This window comes from Cynocephalus volans, chromosome X (assembly GCF_027409185.1).
Source record: "Cynocephalus volans isolate mCynVol1 chromosome X, mCynVol1.pri, whole genome shotgun sequence".
NCBI classification, from domain to species: Eukaryota; Metazoa; Chordata; class Mammalia; order Dermoptera; family Cynocephalidae; genus Cynocephalus; species Cynocephalus volans.
In genome coordinates, this window is record NC_084478.1 from 20,521,071 (window position 1) to 20,536,394 (window position 15,324).

Consider the following 15,324-nt stretch of genomic DNA (forward strand, 5'->3'; position numbering starts at 1 on the left):
ATTTGCCCTGTTCCCAGTGGATTGGCTTCTGCACCCCATGGAGTAGGTACACCCCACCTCACCATGACATCAGTGGACTTGAGCATCCAAGGCCACCAAAGCCAGGGGGAGGGGTGAAGCCAAAGATGGGTCGGGGCTTGCGGAGGCCACAACCCTGCCCTGGCTGCCCCCTGCCCCTGAGGGATGATTTCCACAAGTGAATGCACTAAAGTACTTTGGTTCTTTGGCTGAAGAGCAGGACACACAATTCCTGAATCGTGATGAGACATCACTTGTTTAACGTGGGCCTGACTCACATGCTGTATCATAAGCACCGAGAGGTTCTTCTTTCCGTGAATGTTCACCTCAGTTACGTTCCAGGCAGCTGAGGGGAGGAGGTAGGTCCGTTATTTCTTAAGGATTGCCCCTCAGTGCTGACAGTATCCCTGAAGGCAGACAAGGCCACGTATCTGGGGGCACTGGCAATTTCAAGCATGCTCGCATAATGAGTGATATCTGAAGGTACAAAGCTTTGGAGCACAGGAAAACATCACAGATTTAATTGCTTATGGGCCCCCTTGGGTCGCATTTAAGGTCCATGTAAGAGATTAGCCCTTTGCTCCTAGGCATCTGTTTACCAGTAGTATCAGGCAGATTTTAAAACTCTGGTATTTGATGTAAAAAGCCACAAACCTACTAAAGTGGCTTTTTAAAACTTTTAACTAGTTCACGCATGAGTGTAGTACAGGGAAGGTAAGTAAACTCAGTTCTGAGTCTCTGACATCAATCGTTGCAGTTATTGAACTTTATTATATTTTAAAATCAGAAAACAGTAAAACAGTATTTATACTAACACCTGAGGACTGTTCAATTGAACACAGCATCTTCCTACAAACAATGTGAAACAAGACTAAGTTTAAGTAAGAATCTCGACTTCTAACATAAAAGGAATAACACAGGCGAAGCCTTCCTTTCAATAGCTGCCTTCATGTCTAAAGTACATTTGGCTTTCTAAAAGGAAAATGAACATTCTTGCCTCAGGTGGGCATTTTACTGGCATTTACAACAAATGTCGAATACTTTTATAACTGATTCTTATGACGTATAAATACCACACCAAAGTTACACATAGTAATATCAACGAACATATAGCAACATTTCCCCTTGAAAGTTCTAAGTTATAAAATAAAGCCCCACACAGTAAGTCAGAACTAACGTATCTTTCCAAATGGAGCAGAATAAATGGCTCAGAACCAAGCAAATTAATTAGAACGTTGTATAGGACAGGGAATTCCCTGTATGGACACCAGTCTACAGATCGTTTCTAATCCCCTGAAGAGGAAGCTGAGAGGTGCTGGGGAGAGCAAACGCCGTGTACTTCATGGAACAGAAAGATCTAACCATATACACAGCTCACCAGTACTTCTGTGCAGTGCAAGTGCCATATTACATTCAAAGAGAAAAAGGTGTACTTGTGTGTATACTTCAGGCATAGAATAGACATAAACATTAAACAGCACCCGCACGAGGAATAAACAAATACAATAAAATATATCTCTTCAAGAAATTTGGAGATAGCGATCGTCATAGAGAGATGTGAACAATACTTGCCTAGTTAAATGTCCAAATTTAGCCAACATATGTAAGTTTGAAAATAAGAGGCATTTCTTTGGAAAGAATACAGTCGGACTCTATCCAAACCACCCTTACAGTACGGTATCTCTCACATAAATCTATTCTATCTATCCTATAATTTATCCAAAAAGGGGTAAGAACACTTCATGGAACTTTATAAACTTGTTTCTATTCCCTCTAAATTTGAATACAACAGAGAAATGATAAATGAAAGGAAATTAATTTCTATGGCTATTCCCTTTCTATAAGCTGGAAAAACATGAACAGGACACTGTCGCATCAGACACACAAAACACATGAGAGAGAGATGATATCTACACGTGCACCTTTACATTCTCTTCTGAGGAAAAGTTCTCATGGATTTAATCATAGAAGTTGTCAATCCCTGATATTTCCTCTTTTAGCTGTTTTGGTTCCAGATATAAAGATGAACCAAAGTCATAGGTTTTTCACTATTTCCTGCATGAATTATGCTTGTAGATTATACACCGAAAACAATAAACAGACATAAAGGATGAACTTCCAACTTAACTATGCAAATACTAACATGTTAAGTGGATTTTAAAGAACTAGACTGAACTGTAATGTAGTTCTGCAATTGTGGTGATAATATATTTTTAGATGATACTTGCACAAAACAAAAACTAGTAAGAACAGAAAAATGATTTCACACCAAGAAGGCACTGGTCCCCCCAGAAATCAGCCCAATCTAAACTGACACATTTTCTTCAATTGTTGTAGAATTTTTCTTCTTTAAACTTTCAATGTAGTGGCACAGCTTCATGGCTGGCCCGAGCTTCAGCCCCATATCTTTCATCATTTTGTCACTCGTGAGTAGTAGCAGGGCCTGTCCATCAATCTCCTACAGAGAAAATAAAATTATAATAATTAATAGTGCTTTCATATTTCATCAGATAGTGGTTACTTCTTCATATACAAGAACATTTAAAACAAAGTAGAGAGCAGCTCATTTCACAAGTATATTCTTGGAATATGCATCTACTTTATGAAAACTATTAAAAATATAATTTGTACAGTGATGCATCTTTTGATAATTTAGAAATTCACTTCGAATTTTAAGATAAAGGACATTTAACCTTAATATCTTAAAAAATGAACTGTGTCAAACAACCTAATTTTAAAAACTGAATGTTGAATAAAATACTACATATCTCCAACAAAGAGGAACAAGTATAAGTGGTAGAAAAGAATTTCAGACAGTCACCTTTCTGAGCAGGGCTGGCAATAAGAGTAAATCCACATCAATGCAAACTGTGAGTGTGCTATACACAGCTGTCCTTATGTTGAACCCCAGTCAGTTGTCCGAGGCTAATTAGATACTAATACTAATTACTGATTTTCCTATCATACTCAAAATGTTGTATCAGACATGTGGCCACCAATTTTATTCGTTAGGACACACTGTCAAAATATTCATTGATAGTCAGAAGTCATCCTCCTAAAAGTCCTTGTTATTTTAATGGACCAACTTCTCCTGCTGAACCGTATTATTTGGTTGTCACAAGGGCCAGTTTAAAAATAAACCTTTACTTAATCATGCATCACTGTCTGAAAAGACCTGAAATCCCTTATGACACCACCTTTGTGAGGCGACTTCTATACGTTTTCTACTAAGTAAAACTAGAATTAAAAAAACAACAACAGAACTTATAAGAATGTAGCCTATGAAGTTTCTTTGCAAGCAGGAGGGTATCGGCATCACAAATGGTGAATAACCATAGAAGGTCAACAGAGCCAATGGAATCAGTTGCTGGATTCATTCGGTGTCATAACAAGAAGGCCACCCTGTTACCGTTTGTGGTCACCCCCTCCTCTTCATGGTCCTGGGGCTGAGCTGGGAGCAGGTGTGTGTGTGTGTGTGTGGGCAGGGGACCCTTGTATCTGTCATCACAAAAGGGAGGTCCACCTGAGGGTGGCGAAGCTGAATCATCACCTTTTGAGAACTTGAGGCCGTGTAGTATAGTAGACACTAGGACACCCATTGAAAGAACAGATCGTTAACCTACCATTTAAGGATCTAACCTTTCTCACATATGGAAAAATCAGTTGATAGGGAGCCCCACCATCCACACGACTCTGTATCCAACTGATAGTCCTGCACAGAGGTCACTCAAAGGCATTACGGTAGCAAAACTGGAGAAAAAGATACATTACATGGTGCCTGAAGAGGTTGGCGAGGGGGCCTAATATCTGAGGATCTGTATGTTGCAGAAACAGGATCACTTCATTCACAGACCAGGCTGAAGGGTCCTCCGAGACATAGGGGTCAGGCTCCACTGGTGAACTTGTAGCTTCGATGGGGAGAAAGAAAGACAAATCATACTTGACCTGCTCATTATGCTGTAATAAGAGATATTATTAGTAAGGGAGTAATGGTCTCATTCCTCGAATCTTCCTTTAAGTACCCCAGCAAGGACTCGGGACTCCAACTGCAAAATCTAGTGAGGGCCTGTATGAAGATGATGTAAGGATGGCTGCACAGGTGCGTCCCATCAGACCTCGCCCAAACAACAGAAGCAGCTTCAGAGGTTAGCTTAAAGTCTCACACATAATAGGCACTCAATAAAAGTTAGTTATCATTACGAATATCACCTAAAACCATCCCACAAAGGAAAACACACAGCTTCCAGTGTCTTGCATCAAGGATGTTGATGAATATGGTTAAATAGTGCTATTTGTAATATGTGTCACTTCAAACTCACCAGAACCAGAAGGGACGTAGATAGATGGTACAGTATGTTTATTCCCCAGGAAGACTGAGTGACTCTTCATTTCACTTGTATACACTGAACTGGACTCTCCCTCGGTCAGCAGGGCTGCAGGTGCTGCCCCGGAAGCTGGGGCATTTGGAAGGATGCTGTTGTTAGCTGCCCCTGGGCTGGTACAGGAGGGCATTAAAGAAGTGCCCGGCAGAGGGTTATCAGGCACGATAGGAGGCTGATATGAATCTGCAGAAAAGAGTAGAAGAGTCTGTTTGAGCATCAGCTCCCGCTCCTTCTGCTTCTGCTCCCTGAGCAGTGACTCCTGATCTGTTTCCTGCGATTCCTCCGACTGATTAAATCCCCCTTCGGGGATGCTCTGGGAATCAATCTCCTGCCTCCCCACTGGTGAAGTTGGGCTAGAACTTTCACAGTAGGAGAATGAACTGGAAGGCCCCTTCTTCCTCATTCTCTGGAATTTACGTCTTCTAGACAGCCGGTACTTATAATTTCTGAAAGCATATCCAAATAGCTTCTGAAATGACACAAACCCACCATAAATCAACAGTGAGTAAAAAAGGAAATAAAATTGGTACATATACATTAATATTTATTTTCCATCCAACATTGCTTTGCATTTTTAAAAATAAAGACTCTATTTTGATTATATAATGATGTTTTATGCCTCTTCAACCCTACATTTTAATTGTATTCCAGACATTACAGTTAGAAACATGAAAATGGTCACTCTCATGCATTTATCGGACCTAAACTTCAGCATTCTTCCAGCAGAGCCTTAGTCGCCATCTGCTACTAGAGCAAGTATCGATCAGCCTCGCTAATCTCACAGAGTGACTAGTTCTCTATCAATTGTAGCAGATTGGCAATTTTAGAAACCAGAGGTTTTTCAGAGTTGTGAGAATAGTGTTTATAACACTTACCTGATGTTGCCTCACTGATTTCGCATGGAGACGTTGGAGTTTTGAAACCTTTGCATGAATGACATCAAGTTTCCTGTCCAGGTTTCGAATAGCTTCACGTACACCCTATGATAATACAAGGTATTAGTAGTTCCTATGTAAAACGAAAAGGAATATATGTGAAAACACCGTTAAGCCAGGGCCGGTCCGTGGCTCACTATGAGAGTGTGATGATGACAACACCAAGGCCGTGGATTTGGATCCCTCTATGGGGATGGCCGGTTGGCTCACTCGGGATTCACAGTGCAGACACCACCAAGTCAAGGGTTAAGATCCCCTTACCAGGCATCATTTTCTTAAAAAAAAAAAAAGAAGAAGAAGAAGAAGAAGAAGAAGAAGAAGAAGAAGAAGAAGAAGAAGAAAACACCATTAAGCCAAATTTTAACTCCTAGATAAAACAAAATTTTTCAAGCCATCAGAGAAGTCTTGTTTCCTACTTTAGGCCTGGTTGTAGGTGACACAGAGCCAAACTGGCTGTGATGAGTAACCCCAACTTTTTCCCTGCTCTTCAACTCCACGTAGACTTTTTAAAACGCTGTGATGCTGGAAAGTGAAGGTACCACAACTCCTACAATCATCACCTTTACGATGGGGATATTCCACACCAAGAAAGGGGCTATTTTAGGAAAGAAATCTTCAAATGTGCTAAAAGGACAAAATGTACCTTTTCATATACACTAGTGCATCACTTAACAATGAGGACACATTCTGACACACGTATCATTAGGCAATTTCTTCCGTACGTGAACATCAGAGAGTGCACTCACGCACACCTCCATGGCAGAGCCTACTGCACACATCCCGCTCCATTATAAACTTTGAGGACCGTCATCCTAATACGTGGACCACTGTTGACCAAAACATCAATATGTGGCACATGACTGTAATGACTTATGACCTGAGAAGACTGAGTACTCTACTTTGGAAAGAACATTAAGCTAAACATGGTTTTAGTCTTCAAAGTATTTTAAAATCATGCACTCTACAGTTAACCTTACAAAACCATTAAGGACACATCATCTCTATGCCAAACAGATATGTGACTGTCTCCAGAAAAGAAGAGGCAGGACTGAGGGTGTGGAGCTCATGGAGGAGGGGGCTGGCTGGGCTGGTGAAGGGTTACCAGGCAGGGGACAGCCCGTACAGGAGGACATCGTCCCCTTTGCTCCCAGCCTGTACAGGGCTGGGGTGGACTAAAGCGGATGCCGCGCTCCTTTGAGGGAAGAAGAAAACGACAATAGTGAAGTAGTTTGGAAGGAGGTAGAGAAAGGACAGAGCCAGCCTATTCGGAGAAGGAACAGGAGCTGTGATGGCCCACTTCAGGATGTGACTTTGGAACCTGGGCCCTCCTCATCCCAAACGCTGACCCCACCCGAGCTGGCACAATTGCCTAGGGGGACCCTGGCCAAGCAGTGCAGACCTCGGCCTCCAGGACGCTTAGGTAAACCTAAGGCAGGCCAGGGAGAGCACCGCTCAAAGCAGAGCCCTCTGCCTCCTAACGCCCGCCTCCGCACACCCTACCCCACAAGAAAACAATTTTATGTAAATATTCAAAGTCTAATATACACTCATTAATGACATGTCCACGTGCTTTCCAATCAGGTTTTCATCCTTGTTTAGGAAGATTAATCAATAAACCAAAAGGAAATAGGGAAAAAAGAATTGAAGAAAAAGTTTAGGACTTCTATTTTGTTTTCAGGAAGTGCCAAAGCCAATTTGTGATGTCAAAAGACCTTTGCCCATTGAAGAAACTTCAGCAATATGAAAAGGAGCATTGCAGAGCTGTGTTCTCATTAACCCAGCTACACTGCACAACCCATGACACCACTTTCCATCCAGCTTAACCCTTTATGTACTTCAGGATAAAAAGGCTAGTCTTCCAGTAACTAGCACCAGAACTGACTTAAAAAGCAAATATTTCTAACCAGGAACAAAGAACCAAATCTCACATGGCTTTTGATTTTCAAATAATCCAACAGTGACACACCATGGACCAGATAGGAAACACTTAAACACCTATTATTCTTTCTTATTTTTTAAAAAGATTTTTTCAAATTTTTATTTTTTATTGTTAGCACATTCATTCGTACAAATTGTGATATTTCTTTATGCCCTTTACCCAACCTCGAAATCATCTTAAAATATTTTTTTGGAAGAAGACAACGTATAAACAAGTAAATAGATAATAACTATTATATTTCAATATAATAACTCTTTAGTCAAAGGAAGAATTATGGACTGTAAGAATAATCTTATTATAGTCAGACCAAGTAGTTATCAATGTCCTTGTTTGAAAATACATGAAAAAAAAATACCTGAATTAGACCTGCAGTACGAACATATTAGGAAACAAAATTATATGAAATTGTAATACAGAATAATGTTTATGAACACAATATTACTATTTTACCCTCATAGAGTGCTTCGTGCTTTCCAAAGTGCTTTCACATAATTATGGCAGAAACCATGACACTTGATGAGCAAGTAACATCCCCAAAGATGAAACTAGTGGGACTGATAGAAGTTGAGAATTGCCTTTGTTACTTATGTGGTATTAGTATCCACACCCTCACATAAGGATTTTCTGTTCAGCCAAATTATATATAATTTAATCGTCTATTTTATTTAACTTCAGAGATCAGGAAACACGGCCAAATATAAAAATAAAAAATAGTACAAACACTTCAGAAGACTGTTTGGCAGTTTCCTATAAAGTTCAACTTTCATCTACCCCATCACCCAATACTTTCACTCTCGGGTATTTGCCCAAATTAAATGTAAAAATAAGTTCACAAGGAGACTTCCATAAGTATATTCGTAGCCACCTTACTCATAAGAGCCCAGAACTGAAAACAACCCAAATGTCCATCAGAAGAAGAATGGATAAACAAAGTATGGATATTTATACAACAGAATACCACTCAGCAATAAACAAGAGTGAAATACTGAGACTATAAAATGAACCTCCAAAACATTATTCTAAGGAAAAGAGACTGTGACACAAGAGTACATTCAGTATGATTCTTTTTATATGGAGTTCTAGAATAGGCAAAAGTAAACTAGGAGGAAAGAATATCGGAAAGTTATTACTCCCAAGGTTAACAAAGATGGGGACCTGCTGGGAGAGGCATGAGGTGACTCTCGGGGTGGGGGAAATACTTGTTATCTTGATGGGGTACAGGTGTACATATTTAGCAAAACTCATTAAACTGTACACTTAAGCTCTGTGCTGTTCCCTGGATGAAATTAAACTCAACTTTACAAGAAGAAATATAGCAGAAAGAAAAAAACAAAAATTTTCACTTTAATATACAAACCGTATTATTCTCCTTTACAGTAGATGGTTGTCCTATTCTGTTCAATGGGATAAACTTGACTGAGTTGGGGTTGTATCTTTTAAAATTCGCTGGACGGTTCATTTGTAAAACTGCTTGGCCACCCTGGACTCCTAAACCTTCAGCTCCTGTAAAGCAATGCATAAAAAAGTTATTTCACACACATTACTTTAATAACCTTAATATGGACATGTTCTCAGAATGCTACCTCAAATTGGAGTCTTCGTTGAATTTTCAAGAATGGCAAAATAAGAATTCTTCCATTAGTGATTTAGCATGTCTTAAAAATTGAAGGGTTATATCGCCCGTGAGCAGGAATAAGAATCAAATCAAACACAATTCCAAATTGTGAAGCGAATACTTTGCAACTTAAAGTCTACAGAGTAAATGCTGGAAACAGATGAACGAGAGAACACAATGGCTAACTGCTTTAGCTGCGATGTAGTAAAGTGATTGGCTTTTGTGTATTAACCTGGTTTCTTGCAACCCTGCTATAATCGCTTACTACTTCCAGGAGATTTTTGTTGATTCAGACTTTCTACCCAGATAATCATGTCATCTGCTCTACAGACTCTTGACCTGAGCTGTTATTCCTATACGTTCAATTTTAGCTTTCCACTTTTGCTTAGCCACCAAATAGTGATAATTATAGTTGTCCGATAGAAATAATTTTCAGAGGCACAGCATGTATTCTCCACAATGTTTTCTGAGGCTGCTGCCCAATAGAGCAAAAACAGAAAAGGGCACACGTGAAAGATTATGTGAAGGGAAAATGCAAGCACAACCAACCTCTGTGGTATTACCACAAAACTTGGCCCTCTGCTAAACACTTATTAATGTAAAGGTTATCGGAATATTTCAGCAACTCACTGAAAATGGGAACCAGAGAGCAAAATTTCGCCCAGAAGGAAATTTAACAAAATTACCATATGACATTCGGGATGGCTGCTGATAGTCATCACTGTCGCCTTCAGTCTTTGGTTGTACAGTCAAACTGTCGTCAGAATCTTCTATTATGATGACATAATTGTTATCAATCATACTGTAAGAGTCTTCTCCATCACTTACAACAATATAACCTAAGGAAAAGCAAAGAGAAAGTTTACATCGGATACCACATTAAATAAACAATTTCTTGTAGAAATTACCTTATAAAGTTATGGATTGCTTAAAAAACATATTTTAGTTGGAAAAATTTCATTAAGTATTTTTAAATCTATAATCAGTACAGGTTAGCTAACAAACCAATTGTTCAGTATGAAGCTTTGAGATACATATATAGGTAGGTAGGTAGGTATGTATGTATGTATGTAAACACACGCAGAGTATTATTTCTACTACTTTCAAATTTGTAGAGCAATGAATTTATTCTCGGTTACGAATTGTGACCACCTGGCCCACGCTCTAATGCGTTCACTGATATGCTTTAACTTTGAAATGATGCAACTGGTGTTACATAGCCACACTTGTGGTGATCATGAACTTCTAAACTTGCGCCCTAAATATTAGTATTAATAGTTATACTAATTAATAATGCAGAAATAAAGTGCAAAGTACATGTTCTTATAAAGCAAATTCAATTCAATTTGAATCTCACAGACTTTGAAATAGGTAACTACAAATAAACTGGATGTGAAATATCTACTCAGTAAACCATTTTCATATATATGTGAAACAACCCAGTATGCATAGTATCTGATATCTACATGGGCTTATTTCTTAAAGTTGGCCAGGAAAAGAACGTGTTTAAACTTGAAGTATTTACTCACAGATCGCGTGTACACAGACAGCATGATAACTTGGATTCACTGTACTTATTCCAAATGGACCAAAACAGAAGAATAAGGTAATTAGCAAGTGTGAGGCGTATGTGATGGTGTGAATATGGTACTAAATTAGAAATCACATAATGAAGTTTCCGATTCGACCTTTGGGCCAGAGACATCGACTCTTTCCCCTTGTTTTCTCATCCATAACACGTGCCGTTGGGTTTGAAGAGCCACTGTGAATTCTACTGAATAGTCTTAATGGGGGGGGGGGAATGGAACATTAGAAATTACCCTAATTATCTAATAATTATCTAAACAAAAAGGTTAAATAAACAAAAGCTTAAATAAACAAAATGTTAAATAAATTACAGCATTTCCCTAATATAGAAGGTACGCTAGATAAGCATGTTCTCAAAAAACATTTCTAACGACATGGTAGAAACGCTTGTGATATAATGTTAAAAGGGGAAAAAAGGTTTTAAAACAGAGAAATACAGTATAATCCCAACCTTGAGAGCCAAAGAGAACATCAATGGTTATCTAGGTGGTTATCTCTGAATAGCAAAATTATTACCTTCATACGACTTCCCTGTAGATTCTCTGCAAAGAACTTTTGACTTTAGCATCAGAAGAAAATGGTGGTCGAATTACAAAGGTAACTGAAAATCTATTTTTAAATCGAGCGTTTGTATATCGACAGATTTTTCAAACTACAATTAGTTAAAGCTACTGATGACTGCACTAAGTTTTCTCAATAAATGTGTAAAATTCCAATTAATTTCTTTAGGTATACATATAACCTTCATAATGAAAATTTAAAGGCATTATAACATTTAGAAGTTTTTTCAAAATTACGCTCCCAAGGTGCAATGCATTCACTTGTATTCAACTTATCAGATAAGGCATGGTTCACAATGATGGCATTTCACCCCAGGACCACTTCAAGGAATACACAGCAACCGGTCACAACGGCCAGACAACTCCAGTTTTTTTAAAAAACAAAACTGAGGGCTGACGTGGTGCTCAGTTAGTTAGAGCATAGTGTCGCAAAACCAAGGTCAAGGTTTCGGATCCCCTCCTGTCCAGCCACCAAAACATAAATACAATGAAATAAAATAAAATACTGTATGTTAATACACTGACCAATCCCTTTCTGAATCTTCTCGCAGGACTCTAAATAGCAGCCCTTTCATTGTCCGTGTCACACTTTAGAGACCACCAAGTGCTGTCTTTAAAATGGGCGAAAATGCAGCCAAAATTGTATCCCATCGTCCAGCACGTGCTGCAGGCTAGACAAGTGAGCTTGGGAAGTGCGTCTAGCCGGTGTCCTGCTTTATAGCACACCCTGCAGAAAACTTGTTGGAAAAGTCGCTAATTGGAAACATTGAACCAGTTTGCCACCTCATGTTATGAACCCTAGAGCAGTCCGAACTCGGGAGAGCAGGATAGAGGCGGGAGGGAAGCCACCTCCTACAGACCTAAGGTAGAGCCTTTTCTATCAAAGGCCTGTTCAGGAGGCAGGCTGGGCCCTGGAGCTAGCATGGAAAGGCTCCCCGGCTTTACAGGGATCCCCACATTTTGAAGCATTTCCTGACTCTGGCATCTGCCCTCTTCAAGCAAAAGACAGGATCTATAGGCGGGGACTTCTCCACAACACCCCTACACCTTTATTTTCGTCCTCATACGTGTATTTACAATGAAACACCGAAGCTCCACTCTCTGTCTTTGACCAAACGCGGTTACCATCAAAGTCTCCAAATCGACGTCTCAATCTCAAAAGACCTTTAAGGAATCAATTCACGGATCTGTCAATTCGCAAAACCCAAGTCTGAGAGTCTGGGTCCTTCCCCCGCCCCCCTGCACCAAGGAAGAGAGAGGATGGAAACGGATCAACTCGGCCCAGAAAGTCAGCACCTAATAAATGGCCCAAATCCGGGAAAAAAGAAAAAGAAAAAGAAAGAAAGAAAGAAAGAAAGAAAATACAGACCATCGCCCCCACTAAAAGAAAAAAGGAAAATGAACTTTTCTGATATCCTTCTTTTAAAAGCTTGATTTAATCATACCACATTGTATACATATATCAAAACATCATTGTACCCCTTAAGTTTATATAGTTATGATTTGTCGATTAAAATAACATTAGTTTTAAAATAAACAGATAAAAAAGCTCCCACTCACAAGGACGTGCTGCCGTCCCAGGAGAGCCGTGGGAAGCACCCAGTGCACCCCGCCGCGGCGCCGCTGCACGTTGAGGCTGCAAAGTGCAGACTCGCTCGTAACGCCAAGCAGATTTCTCCTCCCAGGAGCGCCACAGCCCAGAAGCCAGATCGCTTTCCGGCTTTAACAAGGCTGTGCTCAAAAAGAAACAGCACAGAGGGACAGACCGGCCCTGGCGCCAGACGCCAGAGCCTGCCACGCCGAAGCTCCAGAGGGCGCCAGAAACACCTCGTGCTGGCGCAGTCTCCCCCTCTCGGCGACTGCCCGGAATGTTTTATGGCCCCTCGAAGCTCGTTCTGGAAAAATCCCTGGGCCCTGGATGCTGGAAACCAGGCCCACCCTCTTGACCCGCACTCGTGGATGGCCCTAGTCACCTCGAGCCCCTGAGACACCACAAGCACTCGGATCACTGTGAGCACTAGGGTCACCTCAAGCCCTGTGATGCCACGAGCCCAAGGGTCACCTCAAGTCCCAAGACCAAAGGAACCTAGGGTCACCTCAAGCCCCGAGACAAAACGAACGTATGGTCACCTCAAGCCCCGAGAGGCCGCGAGCCTGAAGGCCTCCTCCAGCCCTGAGACACCACAAGCCCTAGTTTCCCCTCGATTCTCAGGGACACCTTGAATGCCTAAGGCACCCTGGACACTGGAACATACCCGATAGGGGCACCAGGGTCCCCACGCGCGATCTACACAGTGGGGACAGCACCGCTGACCCGTCAGCAGGTATAGACCGGCGGCCACAGGCGGTAGCTCAGAGGCACCGTGGCCACGCACTGACCATTGACCACCTGATGGGACTAGCCCGTGAGGCCGTCTAAGTGGGCGAGGTCCCAACCCTATCAGAGCCCGAGGCAGAAGCTAGTGGGGACAGCTGCAGTGAGGGCCCCTTACCCTGCTCCTCAGAGTCTGACATGCTGAGGTTCTGGTGCAGGCTCTGAGGCCTTAGGCTCGGCGTCTGCCCTGCAGTCGGGTAGCGACTGTGCCCGCCTGGCGTCCGTTATAGACAGAGGGGCCAGACGTGGCTGGTGCAAAACTTCCTGCATAGAAAGTTTCTGCGGCTGCGCAGTAGCTCGCCGCACACGAGCGCCCCTCTGTGGGCGGCTGAGGTGACGTCAAGCTCGGCGCCTTGCCTCCCCACTTTCTACCTTTTTTGTTTCTTTAATGTATGTTTGCAAAAGCATAAATATATATTTATATGAACCGGTGGCCAACAGTGCAATATTGCTCTTCCCAAAATGCTCTTCACACACAGCACGATATATTTAAAAGTATATAATGTAAGAGAACTGAGGTCAGACTCCAATGTTTTCCCCGGTTGCATACTCACTCACGAGCAACGCCACCTTTGGGAACAAAGCTGAAAACAATCCAACTTTTAAGAACACCACCATGTCACCCTGTTCTTCACCTGCATCACTCTCTCTGCTTGCCATTTTCCAAACAGCCATGTGCTTCCTTCCTTCGTAAAGTAAGAACATACGATCTACAGAGTAATCAACACAAGCCAGTTAACATGTCTGTCCTTAGCTGGTCCCCAATCCTGTAAGAAGTTGGTTATCAGTGGCCCATTTTAAAGATGAGAAAACTGAGGCTCAGAGAGGTGAACATGCTCAAAGCCTGAAGCTTTGTAGCAGCGTTCTGATTTGAACACTCATATCAGCCCCATAACACATGCTCATACCCCCAATGTCATTCTACCTCCGCCTCACTTACATTTGGAAACTCTTAACATCCTGCAAAGCCTGTTCCAGTACTGCATCTGTTCTAATAATACCCCCAGCAGGACACTTTCCTATAGAGCCCCTGGCAAGAATGAGTCAGTCCTCTCGGCTCCCACCTCACCTTCACCTCCCTTGCAGCACGTTAATTACATGGCCTGATACTAGAAATCCTTGTCAACATGCCCCTTTCCCTCTAAGTTCCTGGACAGCAGCACCGTGTCTTACATACGTTTGAACAGTACGTCCCTCCCCAAGATACCAAGAGTTAAACATGACAAATTAAAAAGCACCCAGAACAGCACCTGGAATTTCTGTTCCATTCCCTCACCGTGTCAGTTATTCAGTGATTCTCCAGACTGCACGTCTCCTAGTTTGGGTCAACAGTGAGAATTTATTTTCCTGTAAGAAGGAAAGGTGTATCTTGTTAGGTAGAATCAGAGTTTGTTTGCTTCTGTATAGGAGTGTGAATGTGTGCAGGAGGATATATGCAGGAACTGGAATGGATGCACCGTGCTGGTTGTTGATGTATTTTATTGACTCTGAGACCCAACTGCACACCCTTTTGCCAGCTCTGTGAAAATGGATATGGGCCCTTTAAATACTTTTCCCTTTTCTAGTGGCACAATTTAAGCTTTTGTCAGTAGAAGGTGTTGGACAGTGGTTGTAGGAGGAAAGGGGGTTGTTTCCTGGTACCTATGAGCTCTCTGGGCAGCTGTTGCACAGCACATCTTTCCCCTGCACCTTAGAGGGCATTTGGATCAAGTTCTAGAGGGCAGGTTTCCAGCACGTTCCAGCAGTGCAGCACACAGTGACTTGTCTGGCACTCAGTGAGTCTTGGACACTCTATCTCAGCCCTAACTCTTCTTTACATTAACCTTTCCCTGTTCAAATGACGTTGGTTCTTGCCTCGTATCAGAACCAGACTGATGCACTCACCCTTCCGGATTTCCTTGTCGTACCTAATCC